This window comes from Sparus aurata, chromosome 16 (assembly GCF_900880675.1).
Source record: "Sparus aurata chromosome 16, fSpaAur1.1, whole genome shotgun sequence".
Classification (NCBI taxonomy): Eukaryota; Metazoa; Chordata; class Actinopteri; order Spariformes; family Sparidae; genus Sparus; species Sparus aurata.
The window spans coordinates 28774149-28790754 of NC_044202.1; the positions used below are offsets into that span (position 1 = coordinate 28774149).

The 16606-nt window shown below is 41.8% G+C and overlaps 1 protein-coding gene across 3 annotated transcripts in view; it reads right to left on the minus strand.

Annotated features, from left to right (window-relative positions):
* eipr1 (EARP complex and GARP complex interacting protein 1) overlaps positions 1 to 16606 on the minus strand; it is a 226433-nt gene that overhangs the window by 89710 nt on the left and 120117 nt on the right. The window lies entirely within an intron of this gene.

Here is a 16606-nt window from a genome sequence, read left to right on the forward strand (position 1 = left end):
TTATCTTTTGAGTAACACCTCACAGCACCTTCAATATTGTATAGTGTAACTGTAATATCAAAATTATTATTTTTTAATTTGTTTTAAATGTAGTGTTTCACTGTTAAAAGAAAGTTGCCAAGCTCAGCAGCCGGACTCATGTTAGAAGAATTGTTGGTGACGAGAACCAGGGCGTGTTTCTCTATTCCCCACTTGTCTGCCATTGCTTTGAGAAACTCACACATATTTGCGCTTGTGTGGCTATCATCCATAGCTCTCGTCTGAAGTGCGTAGGACATTAGCTTCCATTAACTGCTGACATAATGAGCTGTAACGGTCACATATGAGACTATAGCTCTGGATGTCCAGGAATCGCAGGTTATTGCTACCCTGTGAGCAGAGTTGAGGGACTCTTGCAGGGAAAGCTTTGTGTCCTTGTAAAGATTTGGAATCGATTTAAGTGTGAAAAAGCTCCGGGATGGAATAACATATCTTGGCTCCAGACTGTGGACCATGTAGCGGAAGCCAGTAAGAGGAGGACTCCAGTTTGTATTACTATTTAAAAAAAATAAATAAATAAATAAATGTCTTTTTTTAATTGATTTTTGGAAATTTAATAATCGAATCATAATCGTCAATATTATAATCGCGATTAATCAATAATCGATTTTTTTTCACCACCACTACGTGACGTCTCATAACAACAACAACAACAACAACAACAATGGCTTACTACATGCTTGTGTTCGTGCTGCAGAAGATATTGAGCCTTTCTTGCAACTTACTCGCCTTGTAGTTGAGTGTGAGTCGCAGCTGCATTTACACAAACTATTCTGGTTTCCTTGCACTAGCCATTTTCATCTTCTTCTTGTTGTGTTCGGTTTCTCCTTCTACTGTCCGTTTGTTTACAGCGCGCAAGCTTAATGCGCATGCTCCATCTCTTCTTCTGCGTTTTTGGTGAATGTCAAGCGCCACCTATAGGCCTGGAATATGAACTACAGCGCTTTCGGTCGTTTTCAGTGGATCCGTGTGGACGCAAATATTGAAACGATGCTGAGGAAGATGGAGAAAAGATCGTTTTCGCCCGTCTGGACGGCCCCTAAGATCGTAGTTTAGGCTTTTGATTTCAACTGCAGGCCTCTCTTGGTCTCTTTGTTTGAGACATGTGCATGGAGTACAGGGCCCAACAGTACTTTATTGTTTTTTTGCATATTGTATACAGTACTTTATTGTTTCTATATTTGCCCTTACATTTTGATTGTATTTGTACTTGAATGTACCTGCTGCTTTGATGACCTGATTTCTGCTTGGGGATTAAAAAGCTATCTATCTACCTACCCCTATCTATCTATCTAGAAAATAATGAAAATAAAGAAAACATTGGATGAGAAGATGTGTCCATACTCCATCACTGGTAGTGTACGTGTACAGGGAGAAAACGACAGTGGCATTGACAACCCCACCACCAGCTAGCGTTTTGGTGGTGTAATTGCATAACAATGCTTAAACACCAGCTCTGGGTGAAGCTTAAATGTACAAATACATATAAGTCTTTGGCCACAACCTGATGTCAAAAATATAATGAAATCGACCTGTGCAATTACTTTCTCAAATTAATTATATTTTTTGTTGTTTCACACCAACTTTAACCAAAGAAAACAACAATTGTATTTTTAAAATATATATAATATTTCATGTGAAACAAAATACGTAATGGCAAATGTTATGGGTGACAAGAGAGTTGGCTCAGAGTTGTAAAGGGTTTTGCTGTGAAAACCAAAGATGTCTCTTTCCAAACCAAAAAGAAAAGTGGATTACAACCACAAACTGGAAATGTTATCTGCCTGCTATACAAGGAAAAACTTGGCACTCTAAAGTAATATAATCTCAAGCATCATTACTTGACTAAATATGGAGAACAGTACCAGGAGACAAGGGAAAAAAAGTGAGCCACGCACATAGAGGACTTTCGTCTCAACAAGGTATTTTTCATAAAGCAAAGAAGGACGCTGTTGCAGCAGTTGAAGCAACTTATGTGTTAAGGGAATTAATTGCCAAAGCAGGAAAGCCATTCACCAGATGGCTGTTTCTGAAGGAGTGTATGTCGCAAGTCAATGATAATCTATGTCCAGAAAAGAAGAGTTTGTTCAACAGTATCTCTCTCACATACAGTGGCAAAGAGGATTAGCGAGTTATCAAGCGACATTTATGAACAGTTATGAGACAAAGCCCAAAGTTTCACTGCATTCTCTGTGGCGCTTGATGAAAGTAAAGACTGGACCGACAATGCACAGCCATCGATTTTGATCAGAGGTATGAATGACAAATAAGAGGTGACAGAAGAGTTGCTGAGCTAAAAACTTAATTCAGAGAGGCGCAAGGAAACGCAGATTTGACTGTAGAATTTCTGAGAGAACTCCCTCTATCCTTCCCAGAGCTGTCCAAAGTGTTGAGGCAGGTTATGTGCCTTTTTGGCAGCAAATATTGGTGTGAGAAATTGTTCCTGACTATGAACTTTAATAAAATGCAAGTACAGGTCCATGACGCCCATCTTGAAGCTGTATTTAGGGTTTCAACTATGACCTCTATTAGGGCAAATTGTGGCTCAGCTGTGTGAACAGATGCACTGCCAATCTATTCAGGGATTTCATTAGTTAGTTCAGTGCAAGATTTGAATAAGTTATTTAAGAAAAATACGGAGCTCCAGACATGACATGGTCAAAAAAAACTTTAATTGTGTCCACAATATAGCTATAATGTGTGCACAGAATACTAGTTTATGGCCACAAAATAAGTATAACGTGCGCACGAAATACTAATTTGTGGCCACGAAGTAGGTATAATGTGCGCACAAAATGCTACTATTAATATCATTACTGGACAGCTGGGTAAGCAAATCGAGTGCACCTTCTCTAGAAACTGCGATAGCCTACGTGATGTCTTAAAGGCAGTGGTTCTCAAAGGGTGGGGCGCACCCCCCCTAGGTGTCAGGGGGGGCGTGAGAGGCAGGGCAGGACGCGAAGGTCTATTTCCACTGGATACTTGTCCACTGCATTAAGTTTCCATCACGCCAGCGGAGCTGATAGACTAAAGTGAAAGTGAAACCGATGTGTTAACTTCCACCAGGTCCGCTGCACGTCTGCTCCGTCCAGCTCCGGCAGTCCGGAGCCCTCCAGAACAGCTAAGTAGGACTTCTATATATCTGGCGGATGCTGGAGCATGATACAGCAATTCAGCTGAATTTCAGCTGAAAATGTAAATCTGAGACGTCAATATGCCGGAAATTGCGTGAGATGGGCCGAGGTGTGGATGACCTGCACTGTTGTGCGCCCCACAGCCGGGGAGTTTTAAAACCAGGAAACAGCTGATCACAGCAGTTAACCCATCACTTCATCCGCGGATGTCAAGATGAGCAACTGGACAGCTGCTGAGATCAGGTAGATGCTAGCATCTCCTCTGTCTCTGAAGCTGTCTTCGCTGATCGCTTGTTGTTGTAGCGGCAAGCTAGGAACGGTCGCTACTTTCAAATTAAAAGCCCCCCACTAAGAACCCAGTTCTAAACTCCAATGGGGTGCAATGTAAAGCTCTTATTTTGAAGACAAATTAGTTGTCTTTCTTTCCCCAAGCTTGCTGCAACGCTGTGTACGGAAGCCCGTGGGGGCGCACAGCGAAACGTTAATAAAAAATCGATTTTTGAAGTTTATAATCAATTCAGAATTGTGGATGATTAGAATCACGATTCTTATGTGAATCGATTTTTTCCCCCACCCCTACCTATCAGTGATCAGAATCTAGTTTGGATTGATTTTCAGGTTGTTGTTGCTCTGACTGAACTACTGAAGGTGTCTGTTGTGGCCACAATTAAAGTTTTTTTTTGACCATGTCATGTCTGGGGCTCCATAGAAAAAAGACTTGCACTACTATAAAAATAAAATTAAAAAAAAGATAGAAAGTGATGTTTGCATTTTGTGCTGTGTATGAAGAAAATATGAGCACAGTATCAGCCAGACATTCTGAGATGCCCGTTGCAATGATGGTGTCGGAGAATTGGGGAATCTTCAATGCACAGTATATATTTTCTGCCACCTGCGGTCTCTAAAATTATGCAAAAAGAAAGGACGTAGTTTCATGATGTGAAGTAGCGTGGAATCTTGGGTGTTTTTGTCTCAGGCAGAGATGTTCATCAGCAGGGTTTTTCCTTAGCAGTGTAGGGTTTACATAGTTACTCCAATTGTTTCACCTAGAGTTAGCAACTGGAGAAAGCAATGCCTCTTCGTGTTTTGGTTTCGCAGTGGCAGAAGCAATTTCTACTGAATAGTATTAAGTGAGGTTCATAGGGAACCAAACTTAAGATAGTAGATGGTGTCATTTCTTTAAAGCCAACCAACTTTACTCACTTACAAAGTTGTGCATTGCCAGTTTAATATTTTTTGAAAAATGTATATGTTTTAGTGACCATATTCCTTATAAAAGCTTGAACCTTTTGTAAATATTATTCATCAAGGAAACTCTTTAAAATACTGCCAAGCAGTTTCTGACGATTATACCATAAGTGAAATATATGACCTTTGAAATTCTGCATGTATTAATGAAAAATACCTAACAATCCCAACTACAGTCCTGTACAAGAGGGATGTTAATCTGAATAATGTAAAAGCAAAGGTACAATCACAAAGATCGACTGAGAAAGAGTGAAATCAGTACAAATTAGAACAGGATCCATACATGTTTTATAAGCAATGTTATCTTTGTATTATTTTTTTTTTTAAGCAATGCATGACTGGGGGACAGGTTGCTGGAGATATCACACTACTCTCCATGGTGTTCGATATCTAACTAGAGGCGGATGCCACTGCTGTTGACCCTATCCTTATTTCAGTGCAGTAGTGGTTGACTGGCAGAGTGGAAGAAAAGAAAAGAAAGAAAAGAAAAGAGAGAGAGAGTGTGTGTGTGTGTGTTGGGGGGGGGGGAGACACCTCAGAGGTCGTCTGAGGAAGCAGTGGACCATGCTGAGAGGCTGCCATCACACAGCTGCCACACCGACTGGACACTCACATAAAACACACAAGCAGGTCCCATTTATGTAGAGGCATGAGTACGCAACAAAACATACATACAAAAGCAGAAAGGTACAAATAGCAAAGTGCAAACAAAGTCAATTGTCACATGCATGTCACTTACTTGTACAGACACACACATGAATGTGACTCACCACTCATTCACACTTGAAAGCCTTCCACTGGCAACCACTTCACACTTGCACATGGATGTGCACGCACAAACACACACCACAAAAAATGCCCTTGGTCGTTGCCCGTGTCTGTCTAAAACCTTGGATGGAAGGAGTAAAGAAGGCTGCAGTGATTCATTCAGTCCATTGCTCCAATCGATAATAATAAAATACATGTTATTATTATTATTATTATTATTATTATTATTATTATTATTATTATTATTATTCTCTACAATTACTAGAAGTCGACAATTCATCTGCTTATTATTTTCTCAATTAACTCAGTTCAATATCAATAGACAGGGGAAAAAATGCCCATTACAATTTTCCCTGACACAAGATGACATATTCTACTTTTCTCTGACTGACAGTCATGATGCCAAAGAAATTAATTTAAAAATGATGGAAGAGAAAGAAAAGCCACAAACCATCATATTTAAGAGGCTAAAAAAATTGTTGACTTTGGCTTGAAAAATTATAAATTGCTGACCAAAAAATGATGCTGATTATTGTTCTGTTGATCAACTGTGTTGTTGGTGCCAGATGGGCTGGTCTGAGTACTTCACAAACTGCTGATCTACTAGGATTTTTTTACGCACAACCATCTCTAGGGTTTACAGAGAATGGTCTGAAAAAGAGAAAATATCCAGTCAGCGGCAGTTGTGTGGAAGAAAATGCCTTGTGGATATCAGAGGTCAGAGGAGAATGGGCAGACCAGTTTGAGATGATAGAAAGGCAACAGTTACTCAAAAAACACTTCTTTCAACCAAGGCATGCAGAATACCATCTGTCCATCCTGCCTTTTATCAACGGTTCAGGCTGGTGGTGGTGGCGTAATGGTGTGAGGGATATTTTCTTGGTACACTTTGGGCCCCTTAGTACCAATTGAGCATTGTTTAAAAACCACAACGTACCTGAGTATTGTTGCTGACCATGTTCATACCTTTATGACCACAGTGTACCCACCTGATGATAGCTACTTCCAGCAGGATAATGCACCATGTCACAAACCTCAAGTCTTCTCAAACTGGTTTCTTGAACATGACAATGAGTTCACTGTACTCCAATGGCCTCCACAGACACCAGATCTCAATCCAATAGAACACATTTGTGATGTGGTGCACGGGGACATTCACATCCTGGATATGCAGCCTACAAATCTGCATTAACTGCGTGATGCTATCATGTCAATATGGACCAAAATCTCTGAGGAATGTTTCAACATCTTGTTGAAAGTATGCCACAAAGAATTAAGGCAGTTCTGAATTCTTATCATTGTCTCACAATCCGTCTGATGGAATTACTATTACTACCTCTCTCACGAGGCACACTAATACTTACATTAAGAGCAATGGGTTATATTTTAAATAATTAAAGACATGAATTACAAGCTTTGCAATAAATTAAAAAAATAAATCGCACATAACAGTATTTGTTGTAAGCATTTAAAATATTTAAATTGGTAGATGAGTGAATCAGTGAATAAACAGGCATTCTAAACTTTAAAATTAGGTGATATTTTCAAGCTTGAAGTACTCCAGTTGCAAGAAACCCTAACCCTAACCCTAAAATCTGGGCATACAGTGCCTTGCAAAAGTATTCACCCCCCTTGAACTTTTCCACATTTTGTCACATTTTAACCACAAATGTAAATGTATTTTATTGGGATTTTAGGTGATAGACCAACACAAAGTGGTGCATCATCATTTTAGTGAATGTCAAGCGCCACCTATAGGCCTGGAATATGAACTACAGCGTTTTCGGTCGTTTTCAGTGGATCCGTGTGGACGCAAATATTCTTGAAACGATGCCAAGGAAGACGGAGGAAAAAAATATCGTTTTCGCCTGTCTGGACGGCCCCTTAGTATGATTGGATGGAGAGTGTCTGTGAACAGCAATTTTCATGTCTTGCCAGAGATTCCCAAGTTGATTTAGGTCTGGACTTTCTGACTGGGCCATTCTAACACATGAATATGCTTTGATCTAAACCATTCCATTGTAGCTCTGGCTGTATGTTTAGGCCCGTTGTCCTGCTGGAAGGTGAAATTCCACCCCAGTCTCAAGTCTTTTGCAGACTCTAACAGCTTTTCTTCCAAGATTGTCCTGTATTTGGCTCCATCCATCTTCCCATCAACTCAGACCAGCTTCCCTGTCCCTGCTGAAGAAAAGCATCCCCACATCGGTGGGGGTGGTGTGTTCAGGGTGATGTGCAGTATTAGTTTTTTGCCACACATAGCGTTTTGCATTTAGGCCAAAAACTTCAATTTTGATCTCATCTGACAAGAGCACCTTCCTCCACGTGTGTTGTGCCCCCCACGTGGCTTGTGGCAAATTGCGTGGCTCTGTTTCAACAATGGCTCTCTTCTTGCCACTCTTCCATAAAGGCCTGATTTGTGGAGTGCTAATAGTTGTCCTGTGGACAGATTTTCCCACCTGAGCTGTCGATCTCTGCAGCTCCTCCAGAGTTATCATGGGCCTCTTGGCTGCTTCTCTGATCAATGCTCTCCTTGCTCAGCCCGTTAGTTTAGGTGTATGGCCATGTATTGGTAGGTTTGCAGTTGTGCCATACTCTTTCCATTTTCAGGTGATGGATTGAACAGTGCTCCATGAGATGTTTAAAGCTTGGGATATTTTTTCATAGCCTAATCATGCTTTAAACTTCTCCACAACTTTATCCCTGACCTGTCTGGTGTGTTCCTTGGGCTTCATAATGCTGTTTGTTCACTAATGTACTCTAGCAAACCTGTGAGGCCTTCACAGAACAGCTGTATTTACACTGAGATTAGATTACACACAGGTGGACTCCATTTACTAATTAGGTGACATCAGAATCAGAATCAGAAATACTAATAATCCCAGGGGGAAATTATTTTTGTTATGATATACAAACAACATATATTATACAAGCAACATATATTAAGAAAAAATATATATACATATACACATACATATATATATACATATACATATATATACACACATATATATATATACACATATATATATATATATATATATATATATATATATATATATATATATACACACATATATATATATATATATATATATATATATATACACATATATATATATATATATATATATATATATATATACACATATATATATATATATATATATATATATATATATATATATATATATATATATATATATATATACATATACATATATATATACATATACATATACATATATACATATACATATATATATATATATATACATATATATATATATATATATATATATATATATATATATATATTAGGGCCGGGACTCGATTAAAAAAATTAATCAAATTAATCAGAGGCTTTGTAATTAATTAATCGAAATTAATCGCATTTTAATCGCCTATAAATATTTGACCTGAGAACAGTGAGAAGCAATTTTTTTCACATGGATTTTAGTATACCATCGAATGATGACTGAATACAGAAGCTTAAGCAACAAAACATTGTTTTTTGTTTTTTTTCATAGTTTATAGTTGTAGTTTTCGTTAAGGTTCTCTAGTCTTCTAGTTTATAATTTATATTTGATATTTGAGTTAGTCTATTTAGTCATTGTATATAATTCAGCCTTTAATTGTATTTGTTTCTTTTACCTGCCTCATTGTTTTTGGATTTTGATTTATGTCAAGTGGCTGTAACACTTTAATTTCCCTTTGAGATTAATAAAGTACTCTATCCATCAACCAGTGTCTCATATAACTGGCAGTTTCAAAAGTGGTATTTTTATTAAGCCCACTCTGTAGTAGTAGCTATATCTACATACATTTTAAGCTAATCATTTTGACTAATCACCATACTTGGTGTCACCGTCATACGGAAGTGCTTCTGTCGGCTCCACATACACGGCCATGTGTGGCGGTGGCATCACCGACTTATCCTTTCATTTCAGACCGCAGCAGAAAGCTCCGCAGCGCTGAACTTCAGAGGTGTTCATAAAAATGTAGCTTGTGTGGACGCTACCGCGCTACTTGGTCAATAAAAGAGCTAAGCTACTGAAAAGCTATTTCATTCAGAAAGTAGCGACGCTACCACCACGCTACTGAGAAATGTAGTTAAACTAGTAACGCCGCTACTTGTAGCGACGTTACTGCCCAACACTGCATGAACGCTATGCATGAACGTTAGTTGGTGCTCCAGTATAATCGGTACCCCTGAAACTCATCCAGTGGGAAACGTTCCGCGGTGCAAAAATTAGTGCGATTAAAATGCGTAAATTTTTTTAACGCGTTTTTGTGTAATTAATTAATCGTAATTAACGCGCTAAAGTCCCGGCCCTAATATATATATATATAACAGATCAATATACAGTTTAAATGATGTGCAAAAAGTGCAAACAAAAACAAAAAAAAGAAGAATGATTGTCCGTATTTTTGCTTGAGTCAGGTTACAGAAGGAGGGGTGTCTGACTCTCTTAGGGAGGCGTTATACAGTTTAATGACCACAGGCAGGAATGATTTCCTGTGGCGCTCAGAGGTGCATCTGGGTGAGAGGAGTCTTCCACTGAATGTGCTCCACTGCTGGGACAGTGTGTCGTAGAGAGGGTGTGTGACATTATCCAAGATGGATTTAAGCTTGGATAGCATCCTCCTCTCTGCCACAATCGTCAGAGTGTCCAGCTCCTCCCCCACGACATCACCAGCCCTCCTGCTCAGTCTGTGTAGTCTGTTGTTATCTGCTACATTCAGCCCACTGCCCCAGCATGTGACAGCAAAGAAGATCGCACTGGCTACAACAGACTCGTAGAACATCCTCAGTATCGTCCGGCAGATGTTAAAGGACCTCAGCTTCCTTAGGAAAAAGAGTCGACTTTGGCCTTTTTTATAGACCGCCTCGGTGTTTCTAGTCCAGTCCAACTTATTATTAAAGTACACCCCCAGGTACTTGTACTCCTCAACAGTGTCCACAGGGACCCCATGGATGGAAACAGGGGTCACTGGTGTTTTCGCCCTCCTCAGATCCACTATGAGCTCCTTTGTTTTTGTCACGTTGAGCTGCAGATGATTCCGTTCACTCCAAGTGACAAAGTTATCCACAACAGTCCTGTATTCATTCTCATCACCCTTCTCAATGCAGCCAACTATTGCTGAATCATCAGAAAACTTCTGAAGGTGGCAAGACTGAGTGCAATAGTTGAAGTCAGAGGTGTATAGGGTGAAGAGGAAGGGAGAGAGGACAGTCCCCTGTGGGGCCCCAGTGTTGCTGACCTCCCTGTCAGACACACAGTTCTGTAGGCATATGTACCGTGGGTTGCCCATCAGGTAATCCACAATCCAGGACACGATTGGGGCCTCAACCTGCATGGCAGCCATCTTCTCACCCAGTAGAGCTGGACGGATGGTGTTGAAAGCACTGGAGAAGTCAAAGAACATGACTCTCACAGTGCTCGCAGGCTTGCCCAGATGAGTGTAGACTCTGTTCAGCAAGTAGATGATGCTGTCCTCAACTCCCAGGCGGGGCTGGTAGGCGAACTGTAGTGGATCAGTGAAGGGCCCGACCATAGGCCTTAGCTGCTCCAGGACGAGCCTCTCCAGGGTCTTCATGATGTGGGACGTCAGGGCCACTGGTCTGTAGTCCTGAGGGCCGCTAGGGCTTACTTCGCCCCATAAAGGTATATAACATGACTTTCATTCATAGTGAAAGTCCCAAAAACAGTTCTTGTCCTCTGAAAGGCAAAGGTGAACATCACACTTGCGTCATTGCATGTTAGTGTATCGTTTAATGCAGTGTCTGCAGCTTCCTCTCCCTGTCTTCACTGGGAAATGCGCAACTAGATCCTTGCGTACATCCAATGGGAGGTGTGCACTTCTCTTGGATGGTCTCTTCTGAGGAGTCAGAGAGCTTCCTGATGTCACTGTTGCTGGGCTCACCTTGCCTGAAGATGGTCGTCCTCTCTTTGGAGTTTGGAGTGCCGTGTTCCCCAGGATGAGAGAGGATGCTAGCTGTGCCTGAAACTGTCTCCTGTTCATTGTCTCTTTGCTACACATCTTGAGAGAGGATGATGGTTTGCCAGAAGATGTACATGTACCAGCGACGGGATTTAATGGGGGGACCTCTATTTGGCTGTAAATGAGTCCAACAAATCCACAACTCCCATGTACTTGTACTTGTACTTGTACTTGTAAGGCCTCTCAACTTCAGTGTAGGTTTGGCTGGCTTTGTCCCAGCATTGCATCTTCTGCACAGGTTCAGGTCCAGCAAAAGATGACACAAGTGTGATGGCCCTGTTGTCAGACCATTTGACAGCTCAGATGTTGTGATTCCCCTCCACTCTGACGTCATCGCTTCCTCTCCCCTTTTTCTTCAAGCTCTTCTCGTCTTCAAGGTCACAGTTGGGCAGGCACACCTGCCTGTCTGTTCCCACGTAGTGAATTCCCCAATGTTTTCCAGGCAGACAATACTGTCTGCTTATTGTAAGTCACTTTGGACAAAAGCATCTGCTAAATGCCCTAAATGTAAAAGTAAATGGCTTAGCCTATGCTCTCTACTTATCATGCTAAAAGAAATGTGCATCCCAATCACCAGCCATTAAGTCACACAATACTGCCTTGATATGACAATATTGCTTGTAATGCCCTCTAATTATCATACTAAAAGGAAAACATGCATAGCCCCACTTACATCCACACATCCACATTCAGGAAAATGTTCACCTTTCCCAGAACTGAATGTCTGTTGATATCCTCTTTGTGGACAAAGTCATGGAATTTTAGGTCAGTCTGATCAAATTAACAACATTTTTTAGAGATAAAACTTTTAAATCAGTCAAATTTGACCAGAACACGACACAAGGGTAGTATGTATACTGTCCATGTATATAAAAAAACAAAAACACACTGTTTCAGGCAGTGGTGTAGTGGAGAGAATACAACCTGTTTGTTCCCACTGCAAAAAGCCTGCTATTTTGACTACCACACTCACCCAACATTGTAATATTGCAACAAATATGTAACAAGCTCTAAATGAAATTTGATGAATCTATTCTATAAACACTACATATGTACATGTTCTAGACATTGTAATAACAACAAAAAAAATATATAAAAGACATTTTACTTACTTGAATCTGATAAATTTATACCAATGAAACAAAGCAATGTTGTCCGAAGGAAACCATGAGAGGTTGTGTGAGTTCATGGCCATGAGGCCGGACTTAAAAACAAATGTACTATCCAATAGCATCGTGAGACTGAACAATAGGACCCAATGACTATGTAAATATGGTAAAAAACAAGATAAAATATAAGAGATTGTTTTTTAGAGTGGCTAAAGGTAACGTTGTAATATTACAACAGTGGGTCTTAGAGGGTTAAGCACCCTGGGAAGAACACCGTTGGGGCCTGCAGCTTTGCCGGAGGGGAGTCTCGTCAGCTGTCTTCTCACCAGGTCAGGCATGCAGAACACTATAGAGGTGACAGTTGGGGAGAGGTGAGGTCCTCAGGTTGTGGAGGACATGATGAAGAGTAGGGGGAGGGGTGGAGTAGGTGGGTGTAAATTGAGGTGGTGGGGGGCAGACAAGGGATCTGTAAGGAGGAGGAGGGGGAGGTAAAGTGGCAGTTGTTGTTGGGCAGCCAGCAGCAGAGTCTTGTGGGAGAGGGGCCGCAGTATCAAATCTACTGAAAAAGGTTCAGTTCATTGGCCCGGTCCACACAGCCCTCCAACCCCATGCTACCAGTCTTTTGGAACCCAGTGACGGTTCTCATGCCACTCCACACATCCCTCATGTTGTTTATTCTCCAGCTTTCTCTTGTAATTGTCTTTAGCCTCCCTGATGTTAAGTTTGAGTACCCCCTGCACTCTGCTCACCTCATCACGGTTGCCCTCTCTGAACGCTCTTTTTTTTTTTATTAAGGATGGCCTTAATGTCCTTAGTGATCCAAGGTTTATTATTAGCGTAACAGGTAACAGTCCGAGCAGGGACATTGCAGTCCACACAGAAGTTAATGTAATCCGTGATGCACTCTGTGAGCCCATCAATGTCCTCCCAGTGGGGCTCACAGAGTGCAGGCCAGTCAGTTACATCAAAGCAGCCCTGCAGTGCCTCATGAGCCTCCTCCGACCACCTCCTCACAGTCCTTGTGGTCGTAGGCTTCCTCTTCACCAGAGGCACATAGCAGGGTTTGAGGTGAACCAAGTTGTGATCTGACCTGCCCAGAGGGGGGAGAGAAGAGGAGATGTATGCATCCTTAATGTTAGCATACATAAGGTCCAGGGTCCTCTCCTCTCTAGTAGGACAGCTGACGTATTGTTTGAATGTCGGCAGAACTGTATCCATGGTGACGTGGTTGAAGTCTCCCGACATGATGATGAGGGCACTGGGGTGTTTAGTTTGAAGCTTGGAGATGCTGGTGTGTATGGTGCTGCAGGCAGATGTTGGGTTTGCAGAGGGAGGGATGTACAGGACAACAATGATGACATGTGGGACCTCTCTAGGCAGATGAAATGGACGGAGTCCAACGGCCAGCAGTTCAAGGTCCGGGCAACAGAGCTGTTCTTATATTGTGATGTGACCAGGATTACACTATCTGCTATTCACTAGAACAGCAAGCCCCCCTCCTTTCCACTTGCCGCTCTCGGTACAATCCCGGTCGGCCCGGACGGTGTGGAAACCATCCACGGAGACGTTCTGGTCCAAGATGTCCCTGTGCAGCCATGTCTCAGTAAAACACATCGGACTGCACTCCCGGTACCCTGTGTGGCTCCGCATTAGCGCCGTTAGCTCGTCCATTTTGTTGCTAAGGGACCGTACATTTCCCATAACAACAGAGGGCAGACACAGCTTAAATCTTCTCCTCTCCATAAGCCTCGACCCTCCTCTCATCCCTCGACGTTGCTTCCCTCCTCTGCATCCCCGGTGTGTTTTTCTCCAGAGTTCAGGTAGTATGTCAGTTGGTCTGGCCACAATGCCAGCTGTTCTCCGGAGTAAACAAAAACAGCGTGTCCGGGTGAAAGCGGCATTTTATAAAAAACAACACGAAAAAAGCACCAAAACTCAATAAAAACAACCTCATTAGAGAGGTCAGGACTTCACAGAGTCACAGTGAAGAAACAATAACGAACAAAAAGAGTAAAAAGAAGTTAAAGTTCAAAAAGTGAACTCAAAGGCTGGAGCAGCGTAACAGGCAGCCTGCAGCTGTTTTGCGCATGCACATCTGAAGGCAACTGGTTGCACTGGATTTTATTTAAGGATATCAGAGTAAAGGGGGATGAATACTTTTGCACACCAGACTTTTCTGTTTTTTCTTTGTAAAAATACGTGAGTTGCAGCCTGTTGCAGCAGCTCTTGCTCATTTTGAGCTTTTTCCTCGTTTTATAGCTCTTCTTGTACTTTTTAACGCTTCTTTTTACTTCCTTCTGGAGCTCTTTCTTTAGGCAAAGTGGAGACCAGACTCGCTTCTTCTATTCTGGTCTCAATACTTCTTTTTTCACCGTTTTCCTCCGTGTCCGGGGAGCCTGTAAGCAGCCCTATTGTTTACAGTAGGGATCAGCTGTTGGCCCTCAGTAGCACCGCAGTGCAGCCGCACAAGCGGCCTGATGTCCCCCGCGAGCTGAGGAGGAGGAGGGACGCGGGTGCTGTTCCAGAGCTGTTCGACTTAGCAAGAGGACGCGCTACAGACCCGTCCTCCCATCTGTCATCATGGGGAATGTAAGATCTCTCCCCAATAAGATGGACGAGCTAACGGCGCTGACCAGGCATCAGAGGGACTACCGCAAGTGCAGTATCTTGGTGCTCACTGAGACTTGGCTGACGGAGCTGACCCCAGACATGGACGCTAATCTGAACGGTTTTCAACTGCAGCAGGCAGACAGGACGGCAGAGAGTGGTAAGAGGAAATGAGGAGGGCTGGCTGTGTTTGTTAATAACAGATGGTGTAACTCTGGGCCCATCACTAGCCTCTTTCACACTGCCGTTTGCATGCGGGGATCCTGCGCCAATTCTCCGCACCCGCCTCTGTGTGAAAGTTTTAGATGCGGGAGGGGGGAAATTTCGCTCCAGCGCTGATCCGCCTCTGGAGGTAGTATCAGGGCCACATTATTGGTGAGCTGTCCCAGTGTGAACGGATAATCCGGAGGCGCGGAGCGGGGGCGTGTCGGTCGTGCAGTCTGATAACTGCACAGGTCCTTCACTCAACTAAATACAGAGAAATGTCCCACAAAGCAACGTTACAGGACCGAACAAAAGTAACGTAGTAACTTTAACTGTCTTTGGCAACTTATATGAGGAAAACAAATACCACAGCTGTACGTGGAGAAGCGTCTGTCCTCCTGTCCGTCCTCCTGCTGGTCCTACCAACTCTTCGTCAAATTTCTGCCCGAAAAACAGCGTCTGTCACCGGCAAAAAACTTTAACTCACCGAGTGTTTGTGATGAAAATAAATCACAGCAACCGTCAGCCCTCTGGACCGAGACTTCACCGAACTTTCCCCCAGAAAACAGCCTCCATCCCCGCGAGTGACAGAGTCAGACAGCGTCCTGTTTACTGATGGTGATTATGTATAATTATGTAATTTAGCGCGAAAAACTTAACTTCGTCACTTTCCAGGTGGGTCAGGATCTCAATCACTACACATTATAACAGCATCCATATGATTATAAACGGTCCGCGGGTTTGGATTAACAGGGGAACACCTGGGGAAACACCGACGTCATCAACATGACGTGTACCGTCACTAGGGATGGGTACCTTTCACATTTGAACCGATATGGAACCTATACTCGGTACCTGCAAATCGGTACCGGTATATATCGGTACCTGTTTTCGGTACTTTTTTGCGTATATGTGTGGTAATTAAAGTTATTTTGTATATAAAAAAATAGTAAAAACTTCAGAATTTTGAATATTTTTTTCTCAAATACATCAAGGAACTCCCACATAAAACTTAAGATAACTTAAGAAAAATGTGTGTGGGGGAAAGTAAATAACTTAAAAATAAATAGTGAAAATAAATTACTCTACTTTTTTCACATTAGAAACTAAAGCAAACCACCCATTCAAGAACCATACCACACAAATTTATGCATGATTTTTGATGATCTAAGTACTAATAATAACAATCATGGCAACAAAAAAATTGGCAAAGTCTGCAAATCAAGATAAGAAACTACAGCAGCAGTGAGCCTGGTTTCTTTTTTTCAGCAGAATAGAGATATACTCCATGAAAGAACATTATAACATATGATATTGTGTGATATTGTGGGCTACTATTATAAATATGCACCATATATAGTTTTAATCACCATCATTATATTTATTATTATTATTATTATTATTATTATTATTATTGTTAGTAGTAGTAGTAGTAGTAGTAGTAGTATTTTTCTGCATATTCTTGACTTTGAATGGGAGCATCTGTAACGCTGC